This window comes from Coregonus lavaretus (assembly GCF_964263955.1).
Source record: "Coregonus lavaretus genome assembly, chromosome: 11".
Taxonomy (NCBI): Eukaryota; Metazoa; Chordata; class Actinopteri; order Salmoniformes; family Salmonidae; genus Coregonus; species Coregonus lavaretus.
The window spans coordinates 47,887,668-47,903,545 of record NC_139998.1 but is presented as its reverse complement, the minus strand read 5'-3'; the positions used below and the strand labels follow the sequence as shown (position 1 = coordinate 47,903,545).

Sequence of the window (15,878 nt, the reverse complement as noted above, 5' to 3'; positions counted from 1 at the left end):
CATTGTTTAATAATGGATTTAATGGTGCTCCGTGGGATGTTCAAAGTTTCTGATATTTTTTTATAACCCAACCCTGATCTGTACTTCTCCATAACTTTGTCCCTGACCTGTTTGGAGAGCTCCTTGGTCTTCATAGTGCCGCTTGCCTGGTGGTGCGTAGTGGTGTTGCAGACTCTGGGGCCTTTCAGAACAGGTGTGTATACATACTGAGATCATTTGACAGATCCTGTGACACTTAGATTGCACACAGGTGGACTTTATTTAACTAATTATGTGACTTCTGAAGGGAATTGGTTGCACCAGATCTTATTTAGGGGCTTCATAGCAAAGGGGGTGAATACATATGCACTCACCACTTTTCCGTTATTTATTTTTTAGAATTCTTTGAAACAAGTAATTTTTTTTCATTTCACTTCACCAATTTGGACTATTTTGTGTATGTCCATTACATGAAATCACAAAAAAAATCAATTTCAATAACAGGTTGTAATGCAACAAAATAGGAAAAAAGGCAAGGGGGATGAATACTTTTGCGAGGCACTGTACTGTACCTCTTTGGCGTGACATGTGAAGTACACTCCCCTACATGTGTTTTTGGACATTAAATATACAATTTAAATTAGGCTCTATACTACAGCATTTTGGATTTGAGATCAAATGTGTCATATGAGGCGACAGTACAGAATGTCACCTTTTATTTGAGTTTTTCTTTTATACACATCTGTTTTACAGTTTAGAACAGAAAGCACTTTATTTAAACCATGTGAGCAAGTCATAAGTATTTGGACAAATTCCCTTATAGTGTATCAAAGTAGTCAAAGGTTTAGTATTTGGTCCCATATTCCTTGCACTCAATGACTACATCAAGCTTGAGACTCTACAAATTTGTTGGATGCGTTTGCAGTTTGTTTTTGTTGTGTTTTGGGTTATGTTTTGCATAATAGGAACTGAACGGTAAATGGTGACTGGAATTTCCTTCTAAGATGTTTCTGAACATTTCAAAATAAGTCATGATAATGCCATAATAATAATAATATGCCATTTAGCAGAATATTTTATCCAAAGCGACTTACATTCATGCGTGCATACATTTTTGTGTATGGGTGGTCCCGGGGATCAAACCCACTACCTTGGTGTTACAAGCGCCGTGCTCTACCAGTTGAGCTACAGAGGACCATATTCATGATTAAGAAAAATCATGAATAAATCATGAATAATGATGAGTAAGGTGCCTTTCAGAGGCTACAACAAAACATGCTAACCTCTCATCAATAACAGGATAGATAAGCATTTTTTGGGGGTTATGATCCTTGTGCCTCTGTAATTTCCATTCAGAATGCATTAGTATTTAGCATTCCTGTTATCGATTAACCGAATTTCCCACGTGTGCTGCTATGCAATTTTCTGTGTATATCGCTCATGTTTAATGTGTTAATGTTGCGTAGACGTCCTTACATTACATTTACATTTTAGTCATTTAGCAGACGCTCTTATCCAGAGCGACTTACAGGAGCAATTAGGGTTAAGTTTCTTGCTCAAGGGCACATTTACGTCATTTAGCAGACGCTCTTATCCAGAGCGACTCACAAATTGGTGCATTCACCCTATAGCCAGTGGGAAAACCACTTTACAATTTTTTTTTTTTGGGGGGGGGGGGGGGGGGGTAGAAGGATTACTTTATCCTATCCCAGGTAATCCTTAAAGAGGTGGGGTTTCAAATGTCTCCGGAAGGTGGTGAGTGACTCCGCTGTCCTGGCGTCGTGAGGGAGCTTGTTCCACCATTGGGGTGCCAGAGCAGCGAACAGTTTTGACTGGGCTGAGCGGGAACTATGCTTCCGCAGAGGAAGGGGAGCCAGCAGGCCAGAGGTGGATGAACGCAATGCCCTCGTTTAGGTGGAGGGACTGATCAGAGCCTGAAGGTACAGAGGTGCCGTTCCCCTCACTGCTCCATAGGCAAGCACCATGGTCTTGTAACGGATGCGAGCTTCAACTGGAAGCCAGTGGAGTGTGCGGAGGAGGGGGGTGACGTGAGAGAACTTGGGAAGGTTGAACACCAGACGGGCTGCGGCATTCTGGATGAGTTGTAGGGGTTTAATGGCACAGCCAACAGCGAGTTGCAGTAGTCCAGACGGGAGATGACAAGTGCCTGGATTAGGACCTGTGCCGCTTCCTGTGTAAGGCAGGGTCGTACTCTCCGAATGTTGTAGAGCATGAACCTGCAGGAGCGGGTCACCGCCTTGATGTTAGCGGAGAACGACAGGGTGTTGTCCAGGGTCACGCCAAGGCTCTTCGCACTCTGGGAGGAGGACACAACGGAGTTGTCAACCGTGATGGCGAGATCATGGAACGGGCAGTCCTTCCCCGGGAGGAAGAGCAGCTCCATCTTGCCAGGGTTCAGCTTGAGGTGGTGATCCGTCATCCATACTGATATGTCTGCCAGACATGCAGAGATGCGATTCGCCACCTGGTTATCAGAAGGGGGAAAGGAGAAGATTAGTTGTGTATCGTCAGCGTAGCAATGATAGGAGAGGCCATGTGAGGATATGACAGAGCCAAGTGACTTGGTGCATAGGGAGAAAAGGAGAGGGCCTAGAACTGAGCCCTGGGGGACACCAGTGGTGAGAGCACGTGGTGCGGAGACAGCTTCTCGCCACGCCACTTGGTAGGAGCGACCGGTCAGGTAGGACGCAATCCAGGAGTGAGCCGCGCCGGAGATGCCCAGCTCGGAGAGGGTGGAGAGGAGGATCTGATGGTTCACAGTATCAAAGGCAGCAGACAGGTCTAGAAGGACAAGAGCAGAGGAGAGAGAGTTAGCTTTAGCAGTGCGGAGAGCCTCCGTGACACAGAGAAGAGCAGTCTCAGTTGAATGACCAGTCCTGAAACCTGACTGGTTTGGATCAAGAAGGTCATTCTGAGAGAGATAGCAAGAGAGTTGGCTAAAGACGGCACGCTCAATAGTTTTGGAAAGAAAAGAAAGAAGGGATACTGGTCTGTAGTTGTTGACATCAGTGGGATCGAGTGTTGGTTTTTTGAGAAGGGGAGCAACTCTCGCTCTCTTGAAGACGGAAGGGACATGGCCAGCGGTCAAGGATGAGTTGATCAGCGAGGTGAGGTAGGGGAGAAGGTCACCGGAGATGGTCTGGAGAAGAGAGGAGGGGATGGGGTCAAGCGGGCAGGTTGTTGGGCGGCCTGCAGTCACAAGTCGCAGGATTTTATCTGGAGAGAGAGGGGAGAAAGAAGTCAAAGCATAGGGTAGGGCAGTGTGAGTAGGACCAGCAGTGTCATTAGACTTAACAAACGAGGATCGGATGTCGTCAACCTTCTTTTCAAAGTGGTTGACGAAGTCATCCACAGAGAGAGAGGAGGGGGGGGGGGATTCAGCAGGGAGGAAAATGTGGCAAAGAGCTTCCTAGGGTTAGAGGCAGATGCTTGGAATTTAGAGTGGTAGAAAGTGGCCTTAGCAGCAGAAACAGATGAAGAAAATGTAGAGAGGAGGGAGTGAAAAGATGCCAGGTCGGCAGGGAGTTTAGTTTTCTTCCATTTCCGACTAATGCAGGGATTTCTAGTGGAGCACATATGAATTATGATAATGTTCGAGCATGAAGATGTATCCATAGTTTCCCCATTTGACTTCTGTGTTTTAAATACGCACTATGCAAAAATCGCTCTGCCATTTCCTGGTTACTCAAATTCTAATAGTTAGCCTAATTTCAGTTTGTGACAAAACAAACAAGTCTAGTGTAGAGGATCATTGTACCATTTAAACCGCTGTGAAATATATTTTACAATAATTTAGGTTATGGATGTTTATCTGGTGTACAAAACCAAACATAAAAGAAGCAAATTAAAGCTCTGTTCTCTGTTCTGTGAGCTCGCAATGAGTCATCAAGCCACGGAGCTGGAGGGGAGGACCGAGCCGGCCGGGAGGATAGGGGACACAGAGAGTCAAAGGATGCAGAAAGGGAGGAGAGGAGGGTTGAGGAGGCAGAATCAGGAGATTGGAGGGAGAAGGATTGAGCAGAGGGAAGAGATGATAGGATGGAAGAGGAGAGAGTAGTGGGAGAGAGAGAGCGAAGGTTGCGGCGGCGCATTACCATCTGTGTAGGGGCAGAGTGAGTAGTGTGGGAGGAGAGCGAGAGAGAAAAGGAAACAAAGTAGTGGTCGGAGACATGGAGGGGAGTTGCAGTGAGATTAGTAGAAGAGCAGCATCTAGTAAAGATGAGGTCAAGCGTATTGCCTGCCTTGTGAGTAGGGGGGACGGTGAGAGGGTGAGGTCAAAAGAGGAGAGGAGTGGAAAGAAGGAGGCAGAGAGAAATGAGTCAAATGTAGACATAGGGAGGTTGAAATCCCCCAAAACTGTGAGGGGTGAGCCATCCTCAGGAAAGGAACTTATCAAGGCGTCAAGCTCATTGATGAACTCTCCAAGGGAACCTGGAGGGCGATAGATGACAAGGATATTAAGCTTAAATGGGCTAGTGACTGTGACAGCATGGAATTCAAATGAGGAGATAGACAGATGGGTTAGTGGAAAAATTGAGAATGTCCACTTGGGAGAGATGAGGATTCCTGTGCCACCAGCCCTCTGACCAGATGCTCTCGGGGTATGCGAGAACACATGGTCAGACGAGGAGAGAGCAGTAGGAGTAGCAGTGTTTTCAGTGGTAATCCATGTTTCCGTCAGCGCCAGGAAGTCGAGGGACTGGAGGTTAGCATAGGCTGGGATGAAGTCAGCTTTGTTGGCAGCAGAACGGCAGTTCCAGAGGCTGCCTGAGACCTGGAACTCCAGGTGTGGGGTGCGTGCAGGGACCACCAGGTTAGAGAGGCAGCAGCCACGCGGTGTGGGGTGTTTGTGTAGCCTGTGCAGAGAGGAGAGAACAGGGATAGGCAGAGGCATAGTTGACAGGCTGTAGCAAATGGCTACAATAATGCAGAGGAGATCCGAATGAAATGAACTAAACATCAGGGAGAGGAGAGAGCAGGGCCCTCTCACCAAAAACTTCTACCTCAGAAACTATAATTGTTTCACTGAACCACCCGAACAAAAACTCTACCAACTTCCACCTTTAGAAATCAGAATTGTTGTGAACCACAGCGGTTCAATGTTTAAAGGAATAGACTCAACCCACTTTATTCAGCTAGCTAACTATGACACCATAGCTAACTAGCATGCTAGCATCCAATAACACACCGTTTAGCACCAACACTTGGTCACAACAAACCACCAATAGTGTGTTAACACACTAAGCAGATAATTCGTGTCCGTGTCTAGTTCCTTTCATAACGCAGCAATAATTAAACGTTGGCTAGCTAGCACAAATATATTGTATTTAGCTACTACAGTACAGTTAGCTGGTCGTGTTGGCTAGCTAGCAATGGCCACTGTGTTGACTTTGTTTGAAGAACGGCTAGCTAGCTAGCTTCGTGCTACCCCCGGCACCGCCGAAAAACAATGCCAACCTACAGTAACTACCCACAACAGCCCACGATGCCTAGCTATGACGCCATAGCTAACTAGCATGCTAGCATCCAATAACACACAGTTTAGCACCAATACAAACTACCAAGAGTGTGTTAACACACTAAACAGATAATTCATGTCCGTGTCTAGTTCCTTTCATAACGCAGCAAAAATTAAACGTTGGCTAGCTAGCACATTAACATTGGAAACAACTCTCCACCGTTGCACTAAACAGATAATTACCAATAATACCAATAATTACCAACAATACTGCATTGTTTACATTAGTATATTTACTATTTCTACAAGTTCCATAGCCTGTGTTGGTTATTGCCATGTGAACACACATTTCCTGCTACAGTGGTATAGCCTGTGCTGTTTATATACAAGCCTGTGCTAGCTTGTTAGTCATGTCATGCATATCAGTACTATAGTCTAAGTTTTACCTCTTTGTTTTCAGAACCACAATCATTGTTAGACACAATTACTGTCAGAGTGGTGTTGGATTTGTGAGTGTGGATAATTAATTAAACCTCTTGAAACTGAAATACTGTTTCCTCGTGTTCTGGATGGACACCCTGTGGTGGTTGCTACCGGCCTAAAACCAGCACCTACGTTTCCCACCTATTTTTCATGGTCCTTTTGAGCCCGATCCAGTAACTGCTACAGCCCAAGGATGCCAGTTAACAGAGAAGATCCTCCATAAGATGTCATCCATCCTCGCCGACCAGCTCACCTGCCACAATCTCTTGATAATTATGGCTTGGATACGAGTCAAGGAACAGACTACCACACACATCCACATACCACTCCTACGAGGGAGAGCAGCTAGAGGGTTCTCTTGAGCACTCGAGACATTCTGCATTCAAAATGGCCATCTTCCCCTTCAACGACTCATCACCGGTCCAAGTCCCCACCCAGGCTGACCAGCAGAATAGAGGACAGAGCCTCAGCCTTTTCATCGGTTGCAAATTCACCGGGTTCCCACCTAAGGCTAACCTCGAACAGAGATCACCAAGATAAGCATAGAACCTCGACCAGAAATCCTGAGGATCAGTGTCGAACCTCGACCAGAGATCACCGGGTTCATCGTTGACCTGAGCGTGGACTGCCAGTGACAACCGGAGAGGACGCAGTGTGTTCTCACAGCCAGCGTGACGAGATAGATGAGCTCATTGAAGCAGTCAGAAAGATGGAAGGTTCCTACTATCCACCTAACCACCATCGCCAGTACTTACCTGATTGACACTGCAAGTTGTCACTTGACCGTCTCAGCCAGGCCTTCAACAATTCTCTCCTCTTACAACTGAAAGGTGTCTTAGACGGGGAGAACAGGGACCTGGGCCACCAAGCTGCCCAAAAACATGACATCATCTCAGAGATTGTCATGCAACAGATACTACAACAGAAGCGCCAGAATGAGGTTCTGCGGCGCCAACACGGCCAACTCCGCGAAGCCAGACATCAGAAGATGCTTGAGAAGCTACGCCCTTCCACATCAGCTTCATCATCAGCCCTGGTCTCGGATCTAACCCTTGCTATGGACACCCTCACATTGGTGCTACATCTTTCTCCAGGGCTGAAGAGCTACCAGAGCTCACCCTGGCAGAGCACCCCACCACTGTGCTCCAGCCGACCCTAGCCGTGAAGATCTAGCCTGCGCTGACCATGGAGTTCAAGATAATAGTGGGCCTACTACACTCACTCCTGCCATGGAGCCTCAGCTTGCCACTCCCACCTCTGTGCTTCATCCAGCTCCTTCCACGGAGTCTCAAATCGTCTCCACAGTGGTTCCACAGTCTCCTCCAGGAACAGAGGAGATACCTGAGCTCACCCTGGGGGAGCACCCCACCGTGCTCCAACAAGCTACTGCCGCAGTCTCAAACGGTTCCCACAGTGGTGCCGTCGCTGTCTTCAGCGAAAGAGATTCTGCCGACCCCTTTTCTGTACCCAAGATCAATCCACACCTCCCTGTCCGATTGGGAGCAGGAAGACCTACAGCCTTATCTATGAACAGTGGAACTACCTGAGCTCACCCTGGGAGAGCACCATACCACTGTGCTCCAACCAATGCCTCCGAATGTCAGCTGGTCCATAATGCGGGAGTCCTGCTTGCAGCCGCAGAAGGCGACAAGTCCAGCCCTGCCAGTCAGACCTCTCCGGTCCCTGTCTGGGGGAACCACCTAGTCCAACCTTTGACATCCAGCCTGCTGCTGTCCAAAGATGCCCTGGGAGCCCCATCCAATCTCTGCTGCAGTGGCTCGGTCCATGCCTGCTGTCCAGGCCCTGTCAGCCCCTGCCTAGTGTGACCTGCCTGTCCAAGTCTTGTGGTTTATGCTAGCCCCTCTGAACTGTGTCCTGCTAGTTCCAGCCTTAGGAGACCCGCCTGACGTCCCCATGGAAGACCCGCCTGACGTCCCCGTGGAAGACCCGCCTGATGTCCCTGTGGAAGACCCGCCTGACGTCCCCGTAGAAGACGCGCCTGACGTCCCCGTGGAAGACCCGTCTGACGTCCCCGTGGAAGACCCGCCTGAAGTCCCCGTGGAGGACCCGCCTGACGTCCCCATGGAAGACCCGCCTGACGTCCCCGTGGAGGACCCGCCTGAAGTCCCCGTGGAAGACCAGCCTGACGTCCCCGTGGAGGACCCTCCTCACCAAGGTGTTCAGTATCCTGTCGTAGGTGACACCTCACCCTCTGTCCTACTAGGTCCTCAGTCTATATCCCCTATAGTCCCAGTAGGTCCAGAGCATCTTAGCCCTCAGTTCCCTGTTCACCAATATTACGCTTTATATACATCACAGAAGACTGAAATATAACAAAACCGTTTTATACAGAAACATGTTTTATTCATTGTGAAATAATGAAAAATATTAACATTCCAACCATGAGGCCACTAGAGGGCGATTTGGCCATTTGACTGCAGGAAAGGGGTGTGCTGGTGTTGTGTAGATGTACAGTAGGGAAAAAAAGTATTTAGTAATTTTCATCATAGGTAAACGTCAACTATGACAGACAAAATGAGGAAAACAATTCCAGAAAATCACATTGTAGGATTTTTAATGAATTTATTTGCAAATTATGGTGGATAATAAGTATTTGGTCAATAACAAAAGTTTCTCAATACTTTGTTACATACCCTTTGTTGGCAATGACATTGGTCAAATGTTTTCTGTAAGTCTTCACAAGGTTTTCACACACTGTTGCTGGTATTTTGGCCCATTCCTCCATGCAGATCTCCTCTAGAGCAGTGATGTTTTGGTGCTGTCGCTGGGCAACACGGACATTCAACTCCCTCCAAAGATTTTCTATGGGGTTGAGATCTGGAGACTGGCTAGGCCACTCCAGAACCTTGAAATGCTTCTTACGAAGCCACTCCTTCGTTGCCCGGGCGGTGTGTTTGGGATCATTGTCATGCTGAAAGACCCAGCCACGTTTCATCTTCAATGCCCTTGCTGATGGAAGGAGGTTTTCACTCAAAATCTCACGATACATGGCCCCATTCATTCTTTCCTTTACACGGATCAGTCGTCCTGGTCCCTTTGCAGAAAAACAGCCCCAAAGCATGATGTTTCCACCCCCATGCTTCACAGTAGGTATGGTGTTCTTTGGATGCAACTCAGCATTCTTTGTCCTCCAAACACGACGAGTTGAGTTTTTACCAAAAAGTTATATTTTGGTTTCATCTGACCATATGACATTCTCCCAATCCTCTTCTGGATCATCCAAATGCACTCTAGCAAACTTCAGACGGGCCTGGACATGTACTGGCTTAAGCAGGGGGACACGTCTGGCACTGCAGGATTTGAGTCCCTGGCGGCGTAGTGTGTTACTGATGGTAGGCTTTGTTACTTTGGTCCCAGCTCTCTGCAGGTTATTCATTAGGTCCCCCCGTGTGGTTCTGGGATTTTTGCTCACCGTTCTTGTGATCATTTTGACCCCAAGGGGTGAAATCTTGCGTGGAGCCCCAGATTGTGGGAGATTATCAGTGGTCTTGTATGTCTTCCATTTCCTAATAATTGCTCCCACAGTTGATTTCTTCAAACCAAGCTGCTAACCTATTGCAGATTCAGTCTTCACAGCCTGGTGCAGGTCTACAATTTTGTTTCTGGTGTCCTTTGACAGCTCTTTGGTCTTGGCCATAGTGGAGTTTGGAGTGTGACTGTTTGAGGTTGTGGACAGGTGTCTTTTATACTGAAAACAAGTTCAAACAGGTGCCATTAATACAGGTAACGAGTGGAGGACAGAGGAGCCTCTTAAAGAAGAAGTTACAGGTCTGTGAGAGCCAGAAATCTTGCTTTTTTGTAGGTGACCAAATACTTATTTTCCACCATAATTTGCAAATAAATTCATTAAAAATCCTACAATGTGATTTTCTGGATTTTTTTTTCTCAATTTGTCTGTCATAGTTGACGTGTACCTATGATGAAAATTACAGGCCTCTCTCATCTTTTTAAGTGGGAGAACTTGCACAATTGGTGGCTGACTAAATACTTTTTTCCCCCACTGTACTTACAATACTGCACTGTTTACATTACTATATTTACTAAGTTTACCATGTCAACAAGTTCCATAGCCTCTGTTGGTTATTGCCATGTGAACACACATTTCCTGCTACAGTGTATAGCCCATTCTTTAATACACAAGCCTGTTGCTACCGGCCTAAAACCAGCACCCACGTATTTAAATGATCTTTCGATTCTACAACCTAGCCATATTTTTCAGTTCCTATTGGGCAAAACATTATCCAAAAGACACCTCAAATTCATCCATCAAGTTTGTAGTGTCACTTTGACTGCTCTAATTCACTATAAGGGAATTTGTCCAAATACTTATGACTTCTTCAAATGGGTGGACTAGATACATGAAGTGCTTTCATTTTTAAACGGTGGAACAGATGTGTATGAAAATATCCTCAAATAAAAGCTGCCATTCTGTACTGTCGCTTAATATTAAACATTATCTCTCAAATGTAAAAGGCTGGAGTGTAGAGCCAAATAAAAACGTTTAACTTCACTGTACAATAACATATGGAGGGAAGTGTAGATCATGTTTTACAATATTTGTTTTCCTTCAAACCTCAGGGTTGGGCCCTGGGGAAAATGTCTGAGACTTTAAAGTCAGGCAATGGCTTTGACTATCCACTGACAGGAGGGGAAGAAACTGAGGGTGACTTATTTTACTGTTTAGAATATTGGCTAATAAAGGAGATTTGTCAAATCAAGATTATTTTAATATGCATTATGCAGAGTAGTAGCAACATACTGTAGTGGCATTGTTTGCTTTAAAAGTGTTAATATTCATTTGATCTCCTCACAGAGGGTTTCGGGCATGAGGATGCTGGCATTGTCTCTCAGGTGAGAATGTGGATCTTACAACTTAGTGTCCGTTTCATTCCTCAATAACTAATCATTGTTGTCATCCATATGCATAAGTGCCATAGGGGTGGTCTTATTTTTCTAATTTGTAAATATATTTTTCGGACAGCCTAAATATCCTGCAAGTCTTCGAGTTCTGGAGTTTCCAAAGTGTTTGGTAGGTCTGGTGAGAAGGAAAAGGGATTGGGTCATTCCTCCCATTAACTTCCCAGAGAACGACAGAGGCCCCTTCCCCAAGAATATGGTGCAGGTGAGTGATTGTAGGTTTATGTTGGCAGGAAATATGGTTGGTTCAGGATTTTGCTCTGGTTTTAACATTGTTAATATTTACATTCAGATCAGGTCCAGCAATGATAAAGAGGTGTAGATCCAGTACAGCATCACTGGTCCTGGAGCAGATCAACCCCCTGTGGGACTGTTCACTGTGGACAAAAACTCTGGGGTTCTCTATGTGACACAGCCTTTGGACAGAGAGAGACAAGACATATATATTGTAAAGTTTGTAAACAAGACAAATATATGTTAATGTTTGTAAACAAGACAAATATCTGGTAATGTTTGTAAACAAGACAAATATTTGGTAATGTTTGTAAACAAGACAAATATATGGTAATGTTTGTAAACAAGACAAATATTTGGTAATGTTTGTAAACAAGACAAATATATGGTAATGTCTGTTTGTGTTTTGTCTTTTGAATTCTAGAACTTTGAATGCATGTGTTATTTTGATTAAATGATTAAATATTTTCCCCTTTAGCTTGAGGCTCATGCTGTTGCAGTTGTTTCGGGTCAAGCAGACGAAGCCATGGAGATTTTTGTTAAAGTAATTGATATGAATGACAACAAGCCGGTATTCACCCAAGATGCTTTTACAGGGATTGTCCTTGAAGCATCCCTACCAGGTGTGTCTCAGTCAACATTTAGTCAGATATCATAAGCTGAGGTTTAGGATAAAAGTAATGTATCAATATTCAATATATTTTTTTCTTGATGTCATCCATGAAAATAATGTATTATGTTGAAATATTTTATTCTCAGGCCTTGAGGTCATGAATGTAACAGCCACCGATGCAGATGAGCCTGGCTCAGCCAATTCTGATGTCAAATACACTATTATAAGACAAAAACCTGAACAGCCGAGTCCCAACATGTTTGTCATCAACCGTGTCACAGGCTGGATTCGGGTCAATGCTGCTGGACTGGACAGAGAGGTTAGTGGCTATACTACTAGCATGCAATTTTAACTTAACCGCTACATTTCTCAATATGCTCCATCTGGTGTCATTTTCCAGAAAATTCCAAAATATACCTTGGAAATCCAAGCTGCTGATATGGAGGGATATGGTCTGACATCTTTCGGAAAATCCATAATTACGGTAACGGACGTCAATGACATAGCTCCTCAATTTGTGATGTCTTCGGTAAGTGCACAATCAGCAAACAGTACTGATCATTAAACAGTAAAGGTGACTTAAAGAGGGAAATATTTTGATTGAAGGATCTGACTTGAGGAAAATATGATGAACTTGATAAATGGCATACAACACATCTTCTCACATGTTCTCAAAATGTATTTACTTTTCAGAACACGGTGTCTGTCCCAGAGAATAAAGTGAATGCTCTGGTGGTCAAAATGCCAGTGAGTGATGGAGATGAGCCACACTCTTCCAACTGGGCCACAGTGTACAGGATTGTAGATGGAGACCCAGGTGGATTGTTCACTGTTAACACCGGGCCTAACAGACTGGAAGGAATCATTACTACAGTCAAGGTACCTGCTTGGTTTTTTGTTTCTTTTTTCAGATGAGTATGTGAATGGAACTGAGTTACAGCAAATATGTATTTGACCGAGGTCTGAATTTCATCGTAGAAGCCAAACCATACAAATATTTGACAAAATTGTTGACGTTTTTGTCATTGTGTCATGAACCTAGCTGTATCTCGTTCCCGTTTAGCCCCTTGACTTTGAGAAGAACAATCGCTACACCCTGTTGGTGACTGTGGAGAATGAGGTCCCATTTGCCATCCGCCTGCCCACCTCCACTGCCACAGTCCAGGTGAATGTGGAGGATCTGAATGAAGACCCTGTCTTTGACCCAGTGGAAAAGGTTGTTTCCATATCTGAACACCTGCCAGTGGACAGTGACTTGGTTCTGTATACAGCTATTGATCCAGACATCATGGCACATAAACTCATGTGAGTTCATGAATCTTTCTTTTATCTGCAATTGATTAAATTGAGTTGAGGCCCTGGTATATAAATGGAGTGAGATACATTATGCAGATAAGTCAATTCAATTATATAACAAGCACTTTATGATGAAGTACAATCAGATGTATATGCATTAAGATTTCAAGAAGACTTGTGAATGGCGATGTTTTAACTGTCACACCCTGGCTCTGGGACTCTATATGTTGAGCCAGGGTGTGTTCATTCTTTGTGTTTATTTCTATGTTGGTAATTCTGGTGTGTTTATTTCTATGTTGGCTAGAGTGACTCCCAATCAGAGGCAACGAGTGTCAGCTGTCGTTGGTTGTCTCTGATTGGGAGCCATATTTATACTGTCTATTTTCCCTTTGTGTTTGTGGGTTCTTGTTCCGTGTTCGGTCATTGTTACCGTGGACTTCACGAGTCGTTTCTTGTTTTTGTATCGTGTTTACACTTTAACTAATTAAAGTATGTTCGTTCATCACGCTGCGCCTTGGTCTGTTCAATATGACGATCGTGACATTAACTCAATATACTGTATGTTCTAGGTATCGCATGTACAGAGATCCTGCTAAATGGCTGGACATCAACAGCGAGACTGGAATGATCAAAACCAAACACCCTCTGGACAGAGAATCTCCCTTTGTCAAAGATGGCAAATACAGAGTTCTCATTCTCGCAATCGAAAGTGGTATTTTGATTTCGTTGTAATATCGTTCACCAGCAGGCTTCAGACTGGGAACAAGGTTAATTTAGTTGTGACTTCTTCATTACTCCTTTTGATAAAAGTATCTTGCTTTGGGTTATCAGATGAAATCCCTGCAACTGCAACTGGAACCATTCTGATAGAACTGGAAGATGTAAACGACAATGCTCCGACTATTGATGACACCTCGTTGAAGCTCTGCAACCAAGACCCCCGTCTAGTGCGTTTGGCGGTGACAGACCGAGATGGCCCAGACTTTGCTGAACCCTTCAGTGTAGAACTTCTGAAAGGGTCCAAGATGTATTGCACTGCCCAAATGGACAAAACAGGTGAGAAATAGGGGGACATGTCTTTTAATGGTTTTGCAACCTTTAGTGTCAAAACTGCACTGCAGGTGCACAGTTCATTGCTTTTCACATATTCACTCTGCATTAGTCTGTTCAATTTTATTCATAATATCAACAGACCAATTATGTCATTTTGTCTGCATGTTCTTTTGACAACATCAACATATTCTTCACATTCAAGGTTGAAATATGTCCACTTTTTCTCCTGTCCCAGGAACTGTGGTTGAATTGACATTCAAGGCCATGAGGGAGCAGAGAAACTTCTACATTGATCTGACGGTCACTGATGCTGGCGGGCTGAACCAAGACCATGTCATTCACGTCACCATGAATGAGGACAGGTGCATGACCTGGGGGGATTTCTGTGTTAGACCCTGACATAGATTAACATTTTGACATTTTCGTAGCGTTTTTATAGCTAGCAGAGCTAGATTGCTTGTTTTGCAAAGGTTGTCACTTTATTTGACATCAGGGGTAAGTCACAAAGTCAGAAATGAGTCAAAACATTCACAGCTGAATTTGCCAATCCTTTTTCCATCAAAGTATTGACAAAGGGTCGCAATTACTTATGTCAATATGTGATTTTTTGTTTAATTAATTCAAAATGTTTTAAAGTTTGGAGTGAGTTATGTACATCATTTAAAAAAGCATAATTTTATGAATTTTTACATATAAAGGCAAATGTGGGTTTGAATATATTTCCTAGGGCACTGTTGATATATTTTACCATTGTTGTGAAGGTTGCTTGGTTTTTATTTCCATGGAGAACATGATCATTTGCATGCTTGCAGAGAGCTTTATGCATGTTGTTTCTGGTCTAAATTGAATAAAGCCTTTTTGGTTCATTCTCAGCTTTTGTCTCGCTCCTACTTTGTACAATGAAACCTGCGTCTCGTTCCTATTGGTTAAGTGCTCTCCCATGCAACACACAATCTTGATTTGCTTCTTGCCTTTTACTATAGCTTAGTCTTTCAGAACCATGGAGTGAAGTGTTTTATGTCCTATTGTTTTGTGTGTACTGTGTAGGACATCAGTTCCCAATGTCCTGGCTGTTCCATAAAGCAGGATCATTAAGTTAGCCAGCTGAACATTCAGATATATTTCTTGATTTTCTGTTTCATTTAGAAAGCTGAACTGGAATATGTGTAAATTGTACTGAGCTAATTTTAAGTGAGCCCCCTTTATACAAGCTTTCTACAAATGAATCTACAAACATTCAGAACATAGCCATGTATTTATTTCTGGTGTTCCCCTCAAATATTCAGAGATTTCAGCAGCATTTTACAAGGAGCTCCATTGCTCTTCATTTGGTAATATTAACACCAATATCATAGGTTCAAGATAAGCGAGGACCCTGCTGGTCACCAAGTCAAAGCCACTAGAGGGAGAAGCTGCCACACAAAATCAGTATCAAAATGATAGTTTCAACCATGTTGAGGCTATACAGTGTTTGTTTACATTTACTTTGTTAATAAACATTGGAGTAAAACAATCTTATATTCTGGGTTCTGATGGGGTACGACAGTTGAAATAAGTTCATGAGGTATTTAAAGGTTATATTCTTCAACAATCACTGGATAGGTATCATTAATTCATAAGTCCAAAAATGTATTTAACATCTGCTGATTGCCCCTTTAAAAGCTAAAAACGAATTTCCGAGAGGCCTGGCTGGATGCGAACCTTGTGCATACAAGGCGAGTCCACCAGCCTGTCACACCACACATTTTCCTCTTTGTATGTTAGAATTTTTTCACAAAAACATTTAAAAAATACATCTATATA

The 15,878-nt window shown here is 44.0% G+C and overlaps 1 pseudogene across 1 annotated transcript in view; it reads left to right on the top strand.

Annotated features, from left to right (window-relative positions):
* The window catches only part of LOC311137568, a 29,844-nt pseudogene extending 15,347 nt beyond the window's left edge, over positions 1 to 14,497 (top strand). Inside the window, exons 17-28 of the transcript in view lie at positions 10,541 to 10,625; positions 10,776 to 10,813; positions 10,944 to 11,084; positions 11,172 to 11,327; positions 11,592 to 11,736; positions 11,873 to 12,045; positions 12,127 to 12,255; positions 12,420 to 12,605; positions 12,790 to 13,031; positions 13,592 to 13,731; positions 13,854 to 14,078; positions 14,311 to 14,497. The product of the transcript in view is annotated as an uncharacterized misc_RNA (transcript). The remainder of the gene's footprint in view (positions 1 to 10,540; positions 10,626 to 10,775; positions 10,814 to 10,943; positions 11,085 to 11,171; positions 11,328 to 11,591; positions 11,737 to 11,872; positions 12,046 to 12,126; positions 12,256 to 12,419; positions 12,606 to 12,789; positions 13,032 to 13,591; positions 13,732 to 13,853; positions 14,079 to 14,310) is intronic.
* The last annotated feature ends 1,381 nt before the right edge of the window (positions 14,498 to 15,878 follow it).